The following is a 23,997-nucleotide window of genomic DNA, read 5'->3' as shown; positions in this document are numbered from 1 at the left end:
AATGTAATTTAAAAAAAAACTTCAAGAGATACAAAGGCCTGAGACCCACAGAGAGCAGAAGCAGCTGAAAGTGACATTCACACTGAACGGGAATAAGACAAAAGCAATGAAGTCAAAGGAAAGTACAAACGAATGAGGAGAGGGGAGGAGAGAAATTCTCCATACGTCTAAACACTGCAGGAAAGCAACAGAAGAGGGAGCTATGGGAAATTGGAAAGGCTACCCTGAATCCAGCCTCATTCTTAAGTTCAAGAAAGCTAATTTCACATAGAAACGAACAACAGAGAAGGATGGAGGTCAAATCCCACACAATGCTCTTATAAGAAAAGAAGAACAAGTGGCACAATAACCTTCTGACAGACAATGAAGGCACACTAGAAAGACGTGTCCTCAAAAAAGATCAAAACACCAACCTGCTAGTTCAAAACAAGCTAAGACATTAAGAGGCTGATGCAACACATGAAAGAACAACATGAATCAGAATTAGAAGAGATCAGAAATTAAGTGCCAGACGTCAGGAAAGCATTGGAAATTAAAGCAAAGATCATTCTGCAAGTAGAAAATAAACTGGAAGGAACACTGAGGCTTATAAACACAATAGATAAGATCTTATGAGAAAGAAAAGGTTTAAAAGGAGAGGAAAAAGAATAGTATCAGAAAGAAAGAAAAGGAAATAGGTGGAAAGGATTCAAGGTAAAGTGATCAATAGCAAAAGGAAGAAAAGGAAACTTTATATAAGGTTAATAGTGGTTTCGAAGAAGAAAATCACAGCAAGAAAACAATAAATACTAAAACTACTAATTCAAGAAAATCTCCTTGAAATAATAATCATTTAAAAACTCCATGCTGAAAGTAGACATTTCATTCCTCTAAAGCCAGAATATCTAACAACAAGTTACAGTGTAATAAAATTATTAGACACTTAATTTTTTAAGAAGGCTTTGGCATCTTTTGGGGGCTGGAGGAGGAGTAGTGCACTCATTACTTATAAGGAAAAGAAAATCAGATTATCTTCAGGCTTTGCCACAGCAATTCTTTATTCCAGAAGAAAATAGAGTAACATATTTGAAATACTTAAGAAAAAGAGATGTAAGCCAAAGATTTGATATCTAACAAGGTTTACTTTAAGAATAAAGGGCATAAACTGTTATCAGCATAGAAAAACTCAGGGAAGAATGTTTCTATGAACACTTCCTGAAAGATGCCCTGGACAGAATAAGCTTCAGACAACAAATTCCTTGGAGACACATTAAAGTAAGCATTGGCCATGAGCACTAAATATATGTATTTACCCATGAAAGAAAGGCTAAATCAGTGTTAAAAGGCAGAGAGTATGACTAGTATATAATGATGATATGCTCTGACAATGTAGCTATAACATGTCTATTAAAAATAGTAGGAAAGAGGACTGGGGTATGTCTCAAATTGTAGAGCACCCATCTAGGAATCATGAGGCCCTGAGTTCAAATCCCAGTATTTCCAAACAAGAAAACTAAATGGAGGGGATTGGGGCCATGGCTCAAGTAGTAGAGCATCTACCTGGCAAGCTCACACCTCTGAGTTCAGTCCCCTCAGAACTAAAAAAAAAAAAAAGAGGAAACCTAAGGAGAGGGAGAGAATAAAAGATATACAAAATGCTTTAATTTGATATTTTCAGTAATATTGTTTTTTATATTTATATGGCTATCTGATACTGATATATGTGTGATATTAGATAAGACAAACTATCAGGATAAGAATCAGAATTCTAGATTGGAAGGAAAGAGACGTAGGGAGTCAGTTATGGAAGAAAAGAATAGATCCTAATGTAATGAAGATGGAGAAGCTGTATAATGTCAAACTTAAATATAATACATACTGTATTTTTATCTTTAAGGACTAAACATAATAATCATCCTACTAGCAATAAGCATCACTTCCTACACAGCTAGTAGCTTGATGATCTTTTCTCACTGAAAGAATACAGGGCTTCATAGAGTAATGGCTGATTTCAGTCTTGGAGCAATAAAAATATGAAAGGAATGTGGGACATTTTATCATAGGAGAAAGCAAGGAAGCTAGAAGTTATAAGGATCATATCAAAAAGATTCAAGAGAGGGATTAGGAATGGTAATGTACTTGTGTAATCTCAGCTACCAAGAGGCAGAAATAGGACTTCAGTTTAGCTCTGGCAAAAAGTTAGTGACACTTGTCTCAAAAAGAGCATTGCAGCTGGGTGCCTGTGGCTCACCTGTAATCCTAGCTACTCAGGAGGCTGAGATCTGAGGGTAGTAGCTCAAAGCCAGTTGGGGCAGGAAAGTCCATGAGAGTCTTATTTCCAATTAACCATCAGAAAACCAGAAGTGATGATGTGGCTCAAGTGGTAAGCACTAGCCTAGAGCTGAAGAACTGAGGGACAGTGCCCAGGCTCAGCTTTTAAAGCCCCACAACCAATTTAAAAAAAAAGAGCATTGCAAAGTGTATGCTCTGGACCTGACTGAGGTAGGAGTATTGCAGTATGAGGCCTGAGCAAAAGCACACACTCCTATGTAAAACAAATCATAGCAAAACAGGCCAAGGGTATGGTTGAAAAGATAGAACACTTCCCTAAAAGCACAAAGCCCTGAGTTCAAATCCAATACCAAAAAAAAAAAAAAAAAAATCAAGAGCAAGTGAATAGACCTCAACCCTCCAAAGAACAGAGAGAAGTTGAATTACAATACTGATGATCATAGTGAATTTAAACCACAAAACATTACTGATGATTGTAATAAGTGTAAACCATAAAACTCATTTAAATATGACAGTAATCATATTTTAAGTTTTTTTCAGAAGATAAGAAACTCATTTATTATTCTTGGAAACTGGTAAATAATGGCATACAACTGATACCACTCCTGAGTAAAAAGAGGATGGAAAATGTTTATATGAAGATGCCAACTAGGACTAGGGATTTGGTTCAAGTTGGAAAGTGCTTGCCAAGCAAGCCCAAGACTCTGGACTCAGTCTTTAGTACAACAATCAATCTACCAGTCAATCAATCAACGAACAGGTATATATTCCAACTAATAAATGAAAAGGAAATGATATAATAAGGATCTCAATAGTTTTGTATCCCCAGTGAATACATATATAGACATTAAGTATCAATAAAGGCCAAGGTTACAAGACATGAAACAAGCATATATTGTACATATAGATAGAAATCCTTGCCAAAAACTTGTGAGAATGATGACTAAAGCAGAAGGAACACTGGGGTATATGAAGATCACCGTTGGTCTTACCACAGGGACTGAAACTGTATCTGGTCCAGTCTTTGAATTCAGCTGCCAGTTTTCAGGAAATCCAAAGGCAGAGGAATGTATTGAACCTCACCCAGTGTGTCCATCACCAAAATGCAGACTATGAGAAACTCATCAGGTTAAACAACTTAAGTTCCTCAACACAATGTAAAATAATAAAAGGAGTGGAAACAAAAATCTATAGATTAAAAAAAAAGATTTAAATGACATCCAATTTTTACTTGGCAGGACTCAACTCTAATTTCTATGCATGACAGGACTGAAACTATAAATCTATGGGTAAGTTATTACTATTGACATCAGAACAATAACTACTTATGATGAAACAGGGCACTTCTAATTAGACAGGACTCATGGTAGGGGCTTCTGGTGTCTTTCTTGATATGAGTGATTTTTGCATTCCATGGGTCATGTATTTGGCTTCATCTCAACTCTGTTTTATTTTACAATGAAGAGATTTTGAAATGACAAATCATTCAAAGCAAATTTTTGTTATACTCTATTACTCTTTCTTTTCCTGTAGCAACTTCTTGAGCTCAATGTTAACAAATTTAAGCCTTTTACATCTCCCAAGACTCCCTCCTCTAAATCGTTCTCCTTTCTTGGTTCTATTAGATGATCAATGGATATTTGTCATGATTACAGCCCAGAACATGTTACTTCAGAGCGTTCCTGCTCACAAACTCTTTCTGAGAAAGCAATAATCTGAGATTCCTCCTCTGGGAGTCATTGTGCCATGTTGCATGGGTCTCTGCTACCTAATCTTCAGTTGCTAGAAGGACATATTTTCTACCTATACATATTACCATATGTTACAACAATGAGCAATATGCACTAAGGCCTTTCTCTCCTGGGCTTTCACTGCATATGTTGCTCCTTTATAGGCTATAAAGGCTCTGAAGATTACCAAATCACCACCCCCATCATCATAACAGCTAATCTCTACTGATTGTTGTTTGCCATGTGCCAAATACTGAGCCAGGGACTTCAACACTATTATCTCTTGTATGGTTCTTGCACAAACCCATGGAAATCAGATCTTAAGATTATCTTCTTTGAGGATTTGTGTTGGGGGATTTCATTTTTTGAGTTCCAGGTATATTTTAGATATGAGACCCTTGTCCATTGTATGGCTAGTGAAAATCTTCTCCCAATCCATGGGCTTTCCATTGATCTTGCTAGCTATGTCCTTTGCCATGCAGAAGCTCTGCAATTTCATGCAATCCCATTTGTCTAACATTTCTTTGATTTGTTGTGTTTCTGAATCTTTATTAAGGAAATTTCGACCTGTGCCAAGGAGACCTAGGGTTTCTCCTATTCCGTCCTGTAATGTTTTCAGGGTGTCTACTTTGACTCCAAGGTCTTTGATCCATTTGGAGTTGATTCTGGTGCAGGGTGATATATAAGGATCTAGCTTTAGTTTTCTACAAGTGATTAACCAATTTTGCCAGTGCCATTCACTGAAGAGGCTGTGTTTCTTCCATTCTATTTTTTTTTTTAGCTCCCTTATTGAAGATTAGGTGGTTATAGGTCTGTGAGTTCTTTCTGGGTTTTCAATTCTATTCCATTGGTCCTGAAGTCTCTTCTTGTGCCAGTACCAAGCTATTTTGATTACTATGGCTTTATAGTTGCTTTGTATGCTCCTCCCCCACGGTATAACCCCTGTTTTCACTGTATTTGATATTGGTATAATTTGGGGAGGGGAAGGGAAAAAAATATTTAAATAGGGATACAGGTGTACCAATTGCAACAATGAAATGTACAAGACTCTATGTCCAAAAATGAACTTTACAGTTTAGGTGGAGGGGCGGAATGTAGTTGTAGAAATGGGAGAGAAGGGATGGTAGGGAAAAACAAAGGAGGAGACAACAATGCTTGATAAGAAATGTGCTCATTACCTTGCTCATGTGATTGTAACCCCTCTGAATAGTGTTTTCACAATAAAAAACTTTTTAAAAAAATATTATCTTCATTTTAAAGAAAAAAAATGAATGCTAAAAAATCTGGATAATGTCATTTTTAGTGTTTAAATAATTTATTATTATTTATTTTTTGCCAGTTTGGGGTCTTGAATTCAGGGTCTGAGGACTGTCTCTTAGCTTTTTCTTTCTCAAGGATTTCTACCACTTTAGCCACACTGCCACTCCAGCTTTTTGATGGTTAATTAGAGATAAGAGTGTCATGTACTTTCCTGTGTTGGCTGGCTCCAAACTCTCATCCTCAGATCTCAGCTTCCTGAGTAGTTAGGGTACAATCTTGAGTTACAGGAACACTTTTTTTTTTTTAATGTTTTTTTTTAGAGCTAATAAGTTCTAGATCCACCAAGCTTTGGAAGCCAAACCTTTGATAACTGATAAACCAATATACATCCTCTCCATTGAAAAATGTAAGTGTGAATTACAGAATGTTCTAAACCACAGACAGACAAACTTCAGCCCACGGACTAAGTTTAGCCAAACCATCTGTCTTTCTACAGACCGGCATTGTCGTGAATTTTATGCTGTTATCACAAAATACCTGAAACTGGGTATTTTTAAAAAGAACAAAGTTCCATTGGCTCACAGTTCTGAGAAATCTAGTATCAAGGAACCACATCTGGGACAGGACTTCTTGCTTCATATGTTTATGACTAACTCAATCCTGCAATACCTGCTTGAGGGCAGAGCCCTTGTGACTTAATCAACTCTTAAAAGAGCTCTTCTCCCAATATTGCACTTTGGGGATTAATGTTCTAATACATGAACTTTGTTAGACACCTTCAAACCATTGCAAATGGGTTTTTTTATAATGTTAACTGGTTGAAAAATACAAAAGAAGAATGCATGGGGGCATGTCAAACTTAAACAATATTCAGACTTCATTGCAAATAAAGATTTATTGAAACACAGCCAGGAGTATCCATGTACATATTGTCAGTGGTGGTATTAATCTTTATAACAGAGACCACAAAGGCCTAGGAAGCCTGAGGTATTTACTTTCTAGGCATTTAGAGAAAAAGTGTGGTGGTTTCTGAGTGAGAGAACAGATGGGCGGACTTAAGAAAGAAAAGAAGAGGAAAGGCTGCATTCAGAACCCTTAAGAGAATAGAATCAGTATGCAATTTGAGGTTCAAAGGACAGCCCAGCCAGGATTGCCTGGGAACAAGAGAAAGAGTACACTACTTTTAACTCTTGTCCGAGGACATTTACTCTTCATGTACCCACTTAATAAACTTCAGCTGGGGTTAGGACATAGCTCAGTGGTGGAGCATTTGGCTACAGGGTCCTAGGTTCCATCCCCAATAGCACAATGTCAGACAAAGTGGGCATTCAGGAGGCTGAGGCAGTAGGATCTCAAGTTCAAGGTCATCCTGAACTACAGAATGAGACCCTGTCTCAAGAAACAAACAACCAAAAACTTAAAATCAGCTAGCAGAAGTCACACACATGTTTGTGTCTAGTATTCTAAAAACAACTTAACATATAACTTGGGCTTTCATTTTCAGCTCTGATGCTTCTGATAATCCCAGGTGCTCCTGAGTCTACCCTAAAACCACCAACAAAATGTCTTACTCATACTTGTGAACTTAGAGCGTGGTGAAATGCTCATAAGTGCCCTAAAATGTAAGAGTTGTAAACCTTTTTTTTTTTCCTTTCTATTTTACTATTGCTATCTGAGACATTCATATCTCCATGTCTCTCCCTTCCCCAGAATTTTCCATGGCTACATCCACTACTTAGAGCATGATCCCCAAATGGCAAGTCACTTTCTGGATTGTTATGACTTTTGTCTGGCCTTCTAGATCTTTCTTACAGGAACCAGATTTCAAGACATGCTTTCATTTACATGGCAAGTCTTAAAAAGTTGAGTTCATCAAAGTAGAGAGAAGAATGTTGGTGAGCAGAGAGTAGGTGCATAAGTAAGAGCAGGTAGAGAATATAGAGATGTTGACCAGAGAGTACAGAGTTGGAGTTGGAGAAAAGGATAAAAGGAATAATGTTTCACATTCTTCTGCACAATAGGAGGCTATAATTAATAATAATGTTCATATATATCAAATGTTTTTCACCACAGAAAACCCACATGATGTTACAGCTATATTATCATGAAATAATCATCTCATAATGTACATATATTAGGGTATCACACTGTACTCTATAAATATATACACTTATGTATCAATTAAAAATAATTTTACTCATGGGAAATGTAGAAGACCCTTGGATGTATCTAATGCTCTGAGTATTCCTAATGGACTCTGCTATCAGAGAGCTTGGGGCTGACTGAAAATCTCCTCTGGGTTCCAGGTACCCTGATATAGTCCATGGAACAATGTCAGAATGATTATGCTAAACCTGTGAAGATGAGCTGGGCATTGGTGCCTCACGCCTGTGATCCCAGATACTCAGGAGACTGATGTGGACTGATGTTTGAATCTACCCAAGCATAAAAGCTCTAGACTCAGGAGGCTGAGATCTAAAGATTGTGGTTCAAAACTAGCCCAGGCAGGAAAATCTGTGAGACTCATCTCCAATTAACCACCAGAAAACCAGAAATGGAACTATAGCTCAAAGTGATAAAGCACTAGCCTTGAGCAAAAAGAGTTCAAGGACTGGACCTAGGTCCTGAGTTCAAGCCTCATGACCAACAACAGCAACAAAATCTCTTCAGACTCTTATCTCCAATTAACAAGCAAAAAAAAAATGGGACTGGAGGTGCAGTTCAAGTGGTAGAGCACTAAGCTGAGCAAGAGGGTGAGTCACTGAGTTCAAGCCCCAATATCAGCACACACACACACACACACACACACACACACACAAATAAAATAAACCTGTGACTATGAACTAACATGCCTACACTTTGCTAGAACATATAGAAAGCCTGTGCCTTGAGTGTGAAGCTCAAATCTGTAAGAGAATCTCTAGAGAATAGGCTGCAGATGGAACTTGGGGTTGCTGGAAGGTAAGTAGTAAGGTAAGAAGGTAAGAGTAGCAGAGTTTCCAGAGGTTTACTTTGAAAAATAGGAAGTCCATAGCCTATTGGTGCCCCAAAATGGCAAAGATGGTTAGGACAATGACCATCAGACCACCTGGTATTGGGAACAGTCCTTTCATGTGTCTGCCCGAGATTAGAAATCCTTTGAGGATGATTTGATTAATTAACTAGACTTGTTCAGTCAATCCATCAATTGATCGATGACAGGCAAGGATTAGAAGACGAAGCTTGCTCTTTTAAGTATTTGAGATGTCCTCTGTAGAATTATGGACAACAATCGAAATGTTCTTTTTTAGGAATTTAATCTCATTTTATGAAATCATAATTTTAAAAAATCTCTACCGAAAATTCCTTGAATTGGGCAAAAATTGTCTCAAAGTCACATGGACCTGGTAAATTAACTTCTGGGGGCTTCCCTGGCTCTGTGGTATCCAGAATATAAGAGCAAATAGGAAGTGCATTAGGAATACAGCCTTCATGGGTATCAGACTATCTAGGTTAGGCCGGCCTCTGCCTCTGAGAATCTCTTTGACCTTGGCCAGCTTCTTAGCCTCCGTAAAGCTTTATTCTTCTTATCTATAAACTGGGATCTGGACTGTGCTTATCTCCCAGCATTAGTGGAAGGATTAAATGAGATAAGCTATATCTGGTACTCAGGAGAGCATCTGGCACTCAGTAAGTGCTCAATAAATGTTCCCTAGCCTCTCTCTACTATATCATCATTTATACCAAGAAACCATAATGAAAGTGATGAAACCCCAATAAAGGGGAATAAAAGTATGATAAACACATTATATTTTTATTCTTTAGTTAACTAAAGGATTTTCCAAAATCTTTTTTGTCTAAAAGTTAAAACACTTTAAAAATTTTTTCACAAGAAATAAAAGTGAACATGAAAACTTCAGTCCTCACCATCTCAATCTCTGACGTAGCTAGGATTACAGGCATGTGCCATCAGTACCTGGTTAAAAAGTTCTAGAATGGCTAATTAGTTCATTCTATAGAATTCAAATATAAAACCCACTAAGACATACTTTTAAAATTGTCTGAGAAGTGGGACAAATATTTTAAATATTACCATATGATCAAAGTAAAGGCAGAAATCAAATTTTCTTTTATTTCACCTGAAAGGTCTTCATAATTAAGTTCAGAAAAAAGAACCGTATATTTATCTGACTGCATTGAGTTCAGTTAATTGCCCCTTACAATGACATTTTTAGCTCAGTATTTTAAATTGCACTGTAAGATAGAAAGGAATACAAGTGAACATGAAATTTATGGTTTGTCTACATCTTTACTATAAGGGATAGCCAACTTTGTAAGGACTTAACAATCCAGATCTACCCATTACACATCACATTGCCTATAGCAGACAATTTTCTCTGTTCACAGCAAGCCAACAGAAAAATCTACTTCATTCAACTTCAGAGAACACTCTTCTCCTTTTCACATCGAAGTTAAACTAATAAGACTCATTTACCCCATTGGGGTTGTACCATTGTTGTCATGGTTATATGAAAATGGAGTGGCAGATAAATAACTCTCGATATTCAAATGACTTCTTTCAAGCATTTTATGTCATTCATAAAACTCAACATGAACCCTAGCTTTCTCAGCTGTACAGGGCCCTTTATTGTATCCAGTGCTATTTACTCTATCCTGTGCAAGCTTCATTCTTCTGAAATCCAGGTTTTCAAAATTATCTTTAAGTCGTTGCACAGAGGATTTCCATTTAACCTGTCAATGTATGAGTGTAATCCATCTGAATTCATGTCACCCTTTTCATTGTTCTCCCTCATTTCTCCCAACTCCGTTTCTCCCACCAAGTTACCTAGCTCCACGTTCACATATATACAAAGATTGTTATGTGAAGCTCAGGTTTTTGAAAGTAAATCACAGCTGCCTAAATCAATACAGCTGAAAGGAGAAGAAAATATCAATACTGCCCTTGTAACCAGCGTCTGCACCGCTGACATGCAGTGTGTAGCTGGGGCTCCCCAGTCTGTCCACTTCTGTGGTGTAAAATACTCCTGCAGGACAAATTCAAACGTACCCGTGTGATATCACTACACTTCAATTTGGAAAAAAAAGATACACACAATTGTTCCCAAACATCCAAAGCCAGAGGCAGCAAGCACATCACTAGCCTAAACTTCCTGAACTAGTGTGTGGCAGTGACAAGGGTGAGTTCAGAGTAGAAAATCAGAAATCCAAATGAGACGAGTGTTTATCATTCAATAAGTTCCAGCCAACGTGTCTTCCTCAGTGAATTCCACCAGGACACCTTGATGACTGCCCCTTTCCCAGGACCTGGAAAGTGCTTATCACTTTTTATTTGAAAAAAACAGAGACCCAAGGAAGGAACAACTCTTTTATAGGAGCTTGTAACAGTTTATCCAATCATTTCTTATTTTTTTTTTCCTTTTTGAATAGATAAATAGCTAGTAAAAATAATGTACAGAGGGGTTACAGTTACATAAGTAAATGAGTACAATTCTTGCTGAACATTATTACCTCTGCCTGTTTTCTCTCTCTCCCTCCCCAAACTCCCCCCCAAAGCTCCCCCCTCCCCCACCCAGCAAGTTGTAAAGTTCATTTCCAACACAGTGCTTTGTAAGTATCACTGTTGCATTGATTCACCCTTTGTCTTTTGCCTCACCATTTCTGTGATTTCCCCTTCCCATCCCCAGATTGGATAAACTTATCTACAATTTGACCTTATAAAATGATGCTAATCAAAATGAACTACAAGATATGAAAACAAGGTGATTTCTTTCCATATACTTGCTTTTTTTCTTTTTTTCCATTTTGGTTTACCCTCTGTTGTCATTGTTTTTATTTGGGTAACCTTTGTTATGTATATAAGTTTATCCAATCATTTCTTTAATTCTTCCAGTTTTGACATACCAGGAAAATTGAATAAGCCAAGATTTTGGTGATCATCTTAAGTGATCTCTCTCTTTTTTTTTTTAGTTGGGTGGCATTAGTTTTCTCTGAGATTGAGTTGTAATTTACAATAAGACAGTGGTACTGGCCTTCAGAGTACAGAATATTCACCTGGGAACTTTGTTAAAAATGAAGTTTCCCATCCTTCCACCACCTTTCTGATTCACCAGATTTACCTTGCCTGGCAGGGTGAAGTCTCCCTCTTAGAGTGCTGCTGGAGGCTGGATCTAGAAAAGCACAAAGAGTTTGGGCAACTTTTACTTTAAAGCGAAAATGCCACCAAAAGACCACCCATTGCAAGCTTGGAGTTTTCCAGAAAACACCCTTAGTTTTAAGACTTTGTTAAGATTCCTGAATTTTATTGAGTTCTCGTTTACTGAAGGAAAAGGATTTAAGTCAATGGTAGCTACAAAAGAAATGCATAGGGCTGGGAAGGTGGCTCAGTGGTAGAGTGCTTGCCTCACATGCATGAGGCCCTGGGTTCGATTCCTCAGCACCACATAAACAGAAAAAGCCGGAAGTGGGTGCTGTGGCTCAAGTGGTAGAGTGCTAGCCTTAAACTGAATTGCTTAAGGACAGCACCCAGGCCCAGAGTTCAAGCCCCATGATGGACAAAAAAAGGAAGAAAGAAAGAAAGGAAGGAAGGAAGGAAGGAAGGAAGGAAGGAAGGAAGGAAGGAAAGAAAGAAAGAAAGAAAGAAAGAAAGAAAGAAAGAAAGAAAGAAAGAAAGAAAGAAAGAAAGAAAGAAAGAAAGAAAGAAAGAAAGAAAGAAAGACAATCTTTAGCCAGGCGCCGGTGGCTCATGCCTATAATCCTAGCTACTGAGGAGGCTGAGATCTGAGGATAGCTGTTCAAAGCCAGGACAGGCAGAAAAGTTGGTGAAACTCTTATCTCCAATAAACCACCAGAAAACTGGAAGTGGCGCTGTTGATCAAGTGGTAGAGTGCTAGCTTGAGCTGAAGAGCTGAGGGTCAGCATTCTGGCCCATAGTTCAAGTCCCATAACGGACAAAAAAGAAAAGAAAAGAAATGTATAAGGCAGAGACTGGGGAAGTCCCCAACCACAAAGCCTTCACTGTGGTCTCTGCATAGCCAAGACATACTATTTTGCCAGTATAAATGTATGGCAGACAACACACAGAGCACTGACATCAGGGAAAGCACCTATGTTTCCTAGCCTAAGTACCACCGTTGGGCTTTCTGGCTAGCTAGCCTTTATCTATGCTGAATTACATTGTTCCTATTTGGTTATTCCAAAACTTGCAGGCAAACAAAGATTATCTTCAGGGCCCAGGCCAGACTTCTAAGGCCATGTTAAATTCTTTATAACGCACCCACGCTTGAAGGAATTCTCTTAAAAGTTTAACTCCAGTCTGCCTTTGGCCTTCCAAGGCAATACTTTGACCATCAAAATAAAATTTCCTACAGCTTGAGGATAGTGAGAGGTTTTCTCAGATACTTTTATTCAATATGGTTCCAATATAAGAAGGGAAAAAAAGAAGTTATTCTGGAGTCTTAAGGATTGTTTGGTAAAGATAGTGACCATCAGCAGGAGCCAGACATGATGGCACATGCCTGTTCCCAAGAGGCAAAGATCAGGAGGATTGCAGCTAGGGGCCAGCCTAGTATAATGGTAGTAAGGCCTTACTCTCCGCAAGGAGATGTGGCAGTGAACATCTTTAATCTCAATTACATGAGAGGTATAGGTAAAAGGTAGTTCAAGGGCAGCTGGAGGGAAGGGAGTTGCAGGGGGAGGGGGGGAATGTAAGATTTTATCCAAAAAGTAACTAAAGCAGAACAGAACTGGAATGTGGTTTAAGTAGAATACCTGCCTAGCAAATTCAAGGCCCTGAGTTCAAATCCCGTATCACACACACACACACACACACACACACACACACACAAATCTAAGCACCTTTGAAGATTACAGAATAGTAAATGCTGTATAACACTTTGCTAGCATTCATGTTAGTTAACCTACCATTTGCAGCAATAAAACCAGGACCATATTTTTGGTCATGGAACCCCAGGGTGAGGGACTATCTCAAGATGCAAATTTGGAATAGGGACGAAGAGCTACAAAAGATGGATCCTCCAGGCACAAGGTGAGATTTGCTGAGTGGTTTCCTTTCTCACCTCACCTCAGACTTTTGCCTCACGCTCTGTAGTGTGCAGCTGTGTGGAATGCATTCTATTGTACGAACCTTTCTGTAGGTAATTAAAGATTGTAGTTCACTCGTTACTACTTGCCCGAATCCAGTGAGACCAAACTCACATGTGCAATTTACATACAGCTAAAAGTCACAGTGCTCTGGTCCTCTAAGGACAAACACCCGAGATGGATGAACTTCCCTCTGTGCATGTCTCAACCCTACTTTAGGTGAAGGATTGCTCCAAAGCAGCTAGCCTCAGTTTCCACTGCTGCCTCAAAGGCTTCATTGAGTTAGCTTATTGAAGGACATCTTGTTTCGAGGGGTGGGGGACTGGAAAGCAGTCTGGCTATTTCGGTCGTTGCCCATTTACCTCAGGGCGCTCCTTCCCAGCATATCCTACCATTGTTCCGCACCCCACCCCATCCCCACCAACACCTTTTGCAGCAGTACTGGGGCTTGAACCCCAGGGTCTCAAGCTTGATAGGCAGGTGCTCTACCATTGAGTGACAGCCCCAGCCCTTGCACAAGTGTTCTTGAAAACTACAGTAGTTTCACCTTCACTGTGGCTTCACTTTCTGCAGCTTCACCATGATCCAAAAAAAAGAAAAAGGAAAGATTAAATACTCCATACCAGAAAGAAATCTTCCATAAGTTTTATTATAGTTTCTTGTTACAATTTTGCTTTATTATTGCCTATTGCCAAGGTCCACCTGTGCCTAATTTGTAAATTAAGCTTAGATTAAATTAAATACAGATATATGTTTAGAAAACATCATAATAAAAATGTAAGATTCTGCGCTACCTGTGGTTTCAGGCATCCACTGGAGGTCTCAGTATATTTCCAATGAGTAACAAGGGATTGCTGTAAAAGAGAGAAAAGGAAGAGAAGGAGGTTGGTCCAGGATTGCCTAGAAAACTGACCAAAAAGTGGCCTGATGACTTTAGAGTAACTGTCTGTTCTTCCAGGGAAGGGTAAATAAGTCTGTGAATCTGGCACAGTCTCAGCCTTTTACAGCAGGGCAGGCACTTAAAGAGATTTTTTGTTTCTGTTTAATCACATTTCTGAGTGAGCTAAAGAAAACTTGATAGGAAGTTGCTTGATTTACTAAGTGGGCTTAGATTTTTGTCTTTATGATGCTTAACTTCAAGAGAGAAGTTCAGTCAGGGCCACTGTACAACTAAAGGACTTACTTGCAAATCGTTTTACAGCCCTTGGAATGTTTGAATTGTTACTTTACCCATTTTTTAGATAGGTAAGTGCAGTACAATGAAATGCTTAGCACTTTCAAGGAGCATAATTCAAGGTTCTTATAGTCACTTTAAATTTGTTTTGACATTTTCCGTACTTTATCACAATCACTGAAGTACTTCCTCTGCTGTACTGTAAAGCAAGTGACATGAGTTTTCATGCCCTTTGTTAACCCCTGCAGTGGCTTGAATAGCCATTTAGATCTATCAGCCTGTAACTTGGTTTACAGCCAGCAAATACCCAATGTGCGTGGGTGCCCCTCCTATCAATCCCCAAGCCCTCAGTAATCTATCTAGCTATCTCTGTTCACACTGGGAGGTATAGGAAATGTTGTCTGCTGCTAAAACATCTGCAAGTGGTAGATGGCTAGCCTGCCATAAGAGGACCTGAGATATATGAATGTCTTCCTCTGCATCACTGAAGCTCTTAGTCCAAGCCAATTCAATCAGCAATACTATTTCCTCCACATAAAGGTAGAGTAGGAAAATGTGCAATGACCTTGTAAAAACCCAAACAAATTGGTTTGCAATATGATTCTCTTCACTCATCTCAAGTTAATGTATTAAGCAACTACACTAAGCTAGACATTTTGCTCACTCCTGGGAATATGGAAGGAATAAAACATATTCCCTTTGGTTAATAACTTAGGAATAGGTTTGTGGAATTCTGGAAGCAAACAATTCCAAATGCAATTACTACACAAGTGGGCCTAAAGGGAAAACAAAGCAAGTGTACAAATAGATTACAGCCATATAGAAAATTCAGACATTATCTCTGATATTTCATTTTTAGGCTTCCTTTCTGAAACATCCTCAAGACTTCCATTGTTAATAGTCCTGTTACCTGAGGAATATTCTGCCTTTTGTTTTCATTTTTTAGATTAAATAAGTTTTTTCATTGTGAAAATACTGTACAGAGGGGTTATAGTTACACAAGCAAGGTAATGAGTACATTGCTTATCCAGCATTGTTGCCTCCTCCTTTGTTTTTGCCCTACCATCCCGTCCCTCCCACCTCCTCAACTAAAGGTCTTGCTATGTTGCTTAGGTTAGTCTTGAAACCTTTGACTTAGTCCATCCTCCTTCCTGGACCTTCTGAATGCTGATACTATAGGTAAACACCACTGTAAACATCCTTCTTGGTGTATTATTATATTACCCTGAAGGATATAACATATTTCTAAATTAGAAGCATACTAATTATACTAGTTTTTACATTTGAGGATATTTTATATAGTCAACATTTTTTGCTTCAATTCTGCATAGCACTTATTTATGTAGTAGAAATGTAGTTTTAGAATGATTGTACTAATATTTCGTTAGAAAAATATTTTCTTATCAGTTGAATCTAGATATTGTGTTTACATTATAATAAATATGCATTTCATTATATTTCACATGTTATATCACAAAAATATTGGTATTATATAATATTTAACATATAAATATAACATAAATACATAAATCACTTATATATAAACTATACCATAGTCTGCATAATTTATATGGTTAGCATAGTATATATTAATAATGAGATATACTATTTGCTACAGCATAAATATAAATATACCATATTCTGTAGTATGTTCTGTATGGTGTATAATATACAATGTACACTATAATTTACAATTTCTATATATAAAGATTATACTGTAGTTTCAATAATTTATATACAAATACTATATATATAGCATTAGTGAGACAATGTAGACAGTTTGGGTACTGACTCTCATTCTGATGGAAGGAAATATAATAGATTTAAAGGTTGAACAATAAAGCCAATAAGAGTAAGTGGATTTCAGCATAAAGACTAGGAGAGGAAGGGTACACTGTCGCCTCCAGATATGGCTGTATAGCCCAGGACAGGTATACACTGGCAACCCCTAGCTCACTCAGTTTTATGACCCAACTTATGATTTCATATCGAGGTCTTATTGACACGTCCCCTCTGTTGCCTGTCTTCTAACCCTGATTACAGAAAGGTTCTGTGAAATGTTTCCATGGTTAACAAAAGAAGTTTAAACTCATGACTGTAAAGTACTGTCAATAGATACAGCAGAGAAATCATATAGTTGCACCCTGAAAATGAGAGAAGTTGACAAACTAAGGCCCCAGTGTCAACTCCAACCTCCTATCTGATTTTTTTGGGGGGTGTCTGGTCATGGGGTTTAAACTCTGGGCCTGGGCGCTGTCCCTCACCTCTTCAGCTCAAGGCTAGTGCTTTACCACTTGAGCCACAGCGCCACTTCCAGCTTTTTTTCTTTTTGCTTATGTGGTGCTGAGGAATCGAGCCCAGGGCCTCATGCATGCAAGGCAAGCGCTCTACCACTGAGCCACCTTCCCAGCCCTCCTATCTGATTTTATACACCTCCATGAGGTAAAAGTGGATCACACAATTATATGAAGAAGACTATTTCATGACATAAAAATTATATGACACTCAATTTCAGCATCCATGAATAAAATTTTATTGGAACACAGCCATACTCAATATCTGGTCTATGACTACTTTTATCTAATACAGCAGAATAGATGGGTTGCATGAGAGACCCTACGGCCTGCTAAAGCCAATAAATGCTTACCATGTGGCTCTTTAGAGGAAATTTACTGACCCTCATTCAAGAATAAAGATTCTTGACCAACTCTTTCAGGATCCTGAAAGCCTAATCCTGAATTAAGGAATGGAGTTTTCAATTCTGACAGGGGGATTGATAGTAATCATAAGAAAAATCTTCCCATATGTGATTTTAGTGTGATGCCTGATGTGTTTTCAAACTAAAAGAGTAGAATTCTTTAAAGATGTGGAAGGACTGAGTAGACAACCCAGTAATTTGGCATAATTTAGACTTACGCTTGCCTGAAGAAATGGAGCTGGGTCCAAGAGACAAATAGAGCCAAACTATAGCAAGTCTAAGACCATTGCAATTTTAAAGTAGGCAACTTTTAGACTAGGATTTTTATGAAAAGTCTGTAATTTCCAGGCTGGTTAACCAACTAAGAAGTGAAAGCCATATTGTTCACACGTTGAAAACTTCCATGAAAGCTCTTGTACTCATTCTTTTTTTTTTTAAAATCTTTATAAACTACAGAACATAAACCAATAAGGGAATATATATGGCTATGTACAATTCATTCATGGTTTCTGATGAAAATTATGTGGATTTCTATTAAGGCTTTTGGAATGAAGTGACTCTAACCTGTTTTCACAAGTTTTATTTTTTTGAATTGGTGTCCTCTCAGAGCCAATTTAGTCTAACAGGTAAATCATTATTGAAACTTTTACTGTTCAGTCACTAATGCCAACTTCTCTTCACACACTCTAGCTCTAAGCTCCTAGAAGCAATAAACTGTAATGCTCTTACTCATTGAGGCCTTTTAATTCATGGAGCCTAGACATGATAAATCATAAAGAACTCCTCTGGTGCCTTTTTTTCTAGAATGGCCAGATTCTTGAAAGCCAAACACAGAACACCTTTTTAAAGAAGCACCTATTCCATTGTATAAGGTTGTTTTTCACATTCAAGAACACAGAGAAAGGCTGCAATGCTTGATAAGAAATGTACGCATTAACCTGCCCATGTAATTGTAACCCCTCTGTACAGTGTGTTCACAAAAAATAAAAATAAAAAATAATAAAAAAAAAAGAACACAGAGAAATGTCCGTGAATGCAAGTGCAATGGGAAGATGAAGCACTTTGAACAAATACTTATCCCTAAATAGCTATGTTTTGTGGATACGTGGTGCAGGAGCTTTCTCCTTAGGTCTCGTGTTTTACCATCAACCTTTGGGATTTTGCTACCATTTCCAAAACCACTATCCCCATTTCAAGGATGGCAATCATAGGGGATCCATTTCCTTGGCTTTACTCTAGACAGATTAAAGGGGATCCCTAGTTCTCTCAATAGTAAGAGAAAGAAAGAAAGAATAATAGAGGAGTAAGCTAACATTAAATTCAGCTTATAACCCATGACATAAAGACCTCAGACTGGGTCACAATTAACCCATTTTCTCCATTCTAAAAGCCTTATCTGTCTATGAGCCAGAAATGCGGCTCCATGGTAGAATATTTGCATCACATATGCAAGGCGCTGGGTTCAATCCCCAACATGGAAAATCAGTAACTAAGAGTTCTAAAAATAAAGCTAGAAAAAGCTCATCCAGGGTATATAATTCCCTACCTGTTTTTTTCTTTCTTCTATTTTTTATGTTTAAAAAATATATTTCTCCTTTCTTTCAAATTATTTGACTTTTATTGACATGAACACAGACAGAGTTTAACCCCCCTACCATCAAGATGAGTTGATTCTCAAGGCCACAGTTATTGTCTGGTCCTCTTTCCCTTTCTTTATTACTCTTTATGGGGAACATTGGGATGGGGTGGGGGAGAGTTTCTGTATAGCGCTCATCTGAATAGGCTCTTAAAATGAGTAAAATGATGAAACCACAGTATCACCAATACTGTTTAAAAATATTCTGACCCTTTGTATCATCAAAGTTAACGCTGGGTTACAGGATTGCATTGAGCCTTCACAGAGAAAGGAATCAATGACTATTGACATTCCTAGCACAATAGGTGTTAAGATACAGTGTGTTTTTTCCGATGTGTCTGAGAAGGTTTTACTCTGTATTTAATGTGGCTTCTCTAGCAACAATAAATATCAAATTCTATTTCCTACTTTCCTGAATGTTCAACAAATGCCAAATATTAAAACTATATATAAATTTTGAGCACATGTGGTTACATGATTTTTTTCCTGTTTTACATTTAAATTGCAATTCCAGCATTTCCACTGTGTGATTTTTTCTTTCTTTCTTTCATTCTTTCTTTCTTTCATTCTTTCTTTCGTTCTTTCTTTCTTTCTCTTTTTCTTTCTTCCTTTCTTTCTTTGGAGTTTCAGCTCCATATTGATTACTCCTTGGATAAATGCTGTTCATACTTAGTAAAAAGGTCAATATTATTGATAGTTAAGGAAAAGCTAAAAAGCCTGTCCTAATGCTAACAGTCTGAATTACATGCTTATAAGACTCTGTTAATACTGTCTTTAATAACTTTATTAAACAAAGATTTATTTGTGTCTCCATGCTTTGCCTACTATTAAATGTATAAAGACAGTCCTGTTTAAAAATCCGCCTGCTATTCTGAAGGTTAAAACATATTCATACATATAGGGAACTGACTTTTAAAATTATTTCAATGATTTGCAAAATGATTTAAAAGATTCGCAAAATCACCAGCACAATTTATTAAAGAGTATTAAACTCATTTGGATATGACTCATACTTTGAGAGACAGTATTTGAAAAATCATCCCAGTTTGTTTTCTTTGATTAGAGTCAAAGATTTCATTTGTTATCTTAATTTTAGGAGAGGATTTGAGAACTACATTGTACTTTTTTTCCTCTCTTGAGTTGTTTTTCTTAAGGGCATCCCATAATTGGAATGAGTCTACAAAGAAGGGGAAAATAGGTACTGTATCTTGTAAAGAGATTCTAAGTTGTGAAATCTAGAAATAGATCTCACCTTGTCCTCTATTGCCAGAAAAATTTGAGAATTCACTGGACAAATGAATAATGAATGTATACAAATTCATTTTTTTTTAAATATCCAAAATAAAAATGTAAAATTTTCAAGTACTAAAACCTTACTACACCTGTGTAATCTTAAAATGGAAATTCTCAGTACTAGCAAAGTTAGTCTGAAGCAAACCAAACACCACCTAAGTAGTATAAACATATCAAATATGTATGTGGTAGAGGATGGGGAGGGAGAGAGAAGGGAGACAGACAGGAAGGGATGGAGTGGGAATGAGAGAAGGGAGGAGGAAACTGGGAGAAAGGCAGAGGTAAGAAAGAAAATACATTACAGTAAAGTTATTTGTACTCTGGAAGCATTAGGGAGATGATTCACTCTTCCTACCTTTAATCACTTTGATGGGACTCTATCTAAATGAGCTGCTTTTGGAAGTTCTTTCGTGGAATACACTGAGACAGACAGGTAATTTAACCTTTTCCTAACAATGCAGAGACATCATTATAAAGATTGAGGAATAAAGGTCTCAAACATACTGATGGATAGCCAGATATTTGCCCTTTATATTAATTAGTCAGACTAGCCAGCTTTCTCAAGTAATTCCACCTAGTTTTTATATTTTCCAGTTAGCTCTTATCTTTTCCATGCTTCTTTTTAAAACTTCTTTTCAATTGACTATGATTTTTCAAATCTAAATCACTACACATTACAAAGTACTGTAATAAGTTTGTTAGAATTTTGTGTAAAGTATAAGCATTTGCTGAAGAAGAACCTTAGAAATTCTAATGTATGATATGTATTTATAATTTAGCCTAGAATTAGTGGACATCTATTTAAACACCTAAAAGTAGTAATAATCCTCCAGCTTTCTTATTTTCTTTTATTCTTAACCACAATCTAGACTGGAATATCTTTATATTCTAGATATGAAGATCAAGGATGGAACTAATTGCTAAATCGTTATTATATTCACCTATAAAATGAATTGCTTCTGTAAAGAAATATATTTGTGTATGCACATGTATACATATGCATGCATATACATATATACATACATATATACACACATATATAATGAAATGCATATATAAATAATAAATATTATCTGTTAAAGACATTTATTCTATTCATTAAATTTGATATGAATGCTTGCTTTCTTTAGCTGTAGGTACTTACAGAATTAAACACCCATTTTTACAGGTGACAATAGTTTTGTGAAACAACAGACTTGTTTATTTCTGGAATGTTCCATTTCACATTTTCAGTCAATGGCTAACCATAGGCAACTGGAACTATTCAAAAGTTAAACTGTAGATGAAGTGGGACTATTATATAATGAATGTTTACATGAAATACATGCAACCTACACCAATAACAATTGTGCAGCGTATTTACAAAAATAAAATAGTGTAATACTGTACATATAATATGTGCTGTTTATGTGATAATACTATGTAACATATAAAATAGTATATTGTAAATATATAATATATTATATATAATATAATATTATATATTATATATAATAGCATTCTGTGTATATAATATATAATTATACAGACTGTGCTGTACATATATTTGTTAGCTGTTTATAATAGTATATTTTATTTTGTTTTTTATAAAGGTAATACATGGACAGAATCTTCAAGCACTCTAGTTCTCCTTAATTATAATCCAGTTATTTGTTCAATAATCATTCCTTGTGTAGCCTTTATATAACAGATTTGGTATGACAAATACAATAATTAAAGCATTACATGAGTGGTATAGGATTACCTTGATCTTGTAATCAATGAGAAATAGGATTTACAAAGCAGGGAGGGCAATAGGAGCTAAACTTCTAGGCTAAGAACATGCTTAATGAACTTTATTAGTTAAAAACAATTTCAGAAGGTATCTATTTCAGAGTTTTTCCCTATATGTAAGGCAACTTGCTATTTGCTTTCATCTACCCTTCCTCCCATACTCCTGGGTAGCAATGGTTTTAGCTCAATGCCTTTTCCTCCCATCCAGTCTGATTTGTACTATCATTTAGATTGAAATACAGTATACAGTCCAACACTCATTTATCAGTGAGAAGAATGAGCCCAGGAAAATAAAATAGTTTCCCAAGGTTATCACTTTATTTTAAAATTACTATTGATTTAATTTTTCTAGAAGTTTTAAGATCATGACAAAATTAATCAGGAAATAGGGAGACTTCCGCAATATCCCTGTTCACCCTCTTCCCCCAAAGCTTTAAAACCAACATCCTATGATACTGAAGTCATAGGGTTAAGTCTTGGTGTTTTATATCCAAAGGTTTGGACAAATGTGTCTACCGTTGTTCCAGTGAGAATAGATTTGCTGTCCTCAAATCCTCTGTGCTTCATTGTTTAATCAGCCTTTGGCAACCAGGAATCCTTCCAATATCTTTGTAGATTTTATAAATTTTTTATTGTGAAAATATCATACAGAGGTGTTACAATTACATGGGCAAGGTAATGAGAACATTACTTATCAAGCATTGTTGCCTCCTCCTTTGTTTCCCCTTACCATACCTTCCCATCTCCCACCCTCCTACCCTCCCCACCCCACCTGCCAAAGTTGTAAAGTTTGTTTTTCAACATCATGACTTGTACATCTCATTGTTTCAATTTTTTTTCTCCAGAAAAGGATATACTTGGAATTATACAATGTACTTTCTTTTGCTTAGTAGTGTATGTGGCTTGATAATTTCTTCCTTTCTACCACTGTCTAATATTCCATTGTCTGAGGAGCCACACTTTATTGTGCTCTCACTGGGGGTTCATCTTAATTGTTTCTAAGCATTGACAAGGATGAAGAAAGCTGTAGTAAACATCTCTATTCAAGTTTTTGTGTAGACGTAAGTTTTCAATTCATTTGGGTAGATACTAGAGGGTGACTACTAATCATGTAATAGGAATATGCTTGGTTTGAATAAACTGACAAACTTTTCCAAAGGGCTGTATCATTCACAGAATGAATGAAAGCTGTTCTGGTAGGGCTTTTGTGTTTTGGTTTTGTTTGTTTTTACTATGTAGTTCAGGGTGTAATCAAACTGATTCCCCTCTACCACCTCACACTTTCAGACTGAACAGTATTTATGCTATGATTTTTACCGAAAACTAGTTTTAATGTATTAGGTACAAACAAGCATCAGCCTTAAGTAATGTAATGGCAAGGTATAGAAGGAGAAGCATTCTATATACTTTTGTGATTAGGTCTCAGTCTTCTGGTGAGCCTGTGACCTTTCCTGTGACCTTCACCAGTGCTCCTCAGCTCCACACTGCCACTCCACTCATGGAAGATGAAAGGGGCTGGAGATGGGTATTTCCCTTCCCCCAGGTAGATTAAACTTTAACAAAAACTGAAGCATATTAGGTTCTACTAAAATAGTTTCTCCTAAGGGCAGACCTTATTAAGCAGAATAGAATGGCATGACACAATCTGACTTACATTTTAATAGGCTCTCTCTGGCTGCTGGATTGAAAATATAGACAATAAGGAAGCAAGCATGGATATAGAGAGAATAGTTATGAGGTTGTTGCTATAATATTAGCAAAAGATGATGGTTGCTCAGATAATAACTATTGAAGTGTTGCGAATAGGTCAGATACTGGTAATAATTTTATTGTAGAATGGGAAAGTACTTCCTAATTGAGTAGAGGATGCAAGTGAGAGAAAGTGACCCCAAAGTTTTTTGGCTTGGGGTAAAACTGAATTGTTAAAGTTTCCATTGTCTGAGATGGGCAAGTCTGCAGAAGGAGTATGATTTAGGATTTAGAGCTCAGGAATTCTGTCTTGCATACACACACACACACACACACACACACACACACACACACACACACACACACATTATCC

This window comes from Dipodomys spectabilis, unplaced genomic scaffold (genome assembly GCF_019054845.1).
Source record: "Dipodomys spectabilis isolate Male_0828 unplaced genomic scaffold, ASM1905484v1 ptg000009l, whole genome shotgun sequence".
Lineage (NCBI taxonomy): Eukaryota > Metazoa > Chordata > Mammalia > Rodentia > Heteromyidae > Dipodomys > Dipodomys spectabilis.
The sequence above is the reverse complement of the archived record's forward strand: the minus strand, read 5'-3'. Positions refer to the sequence as shown.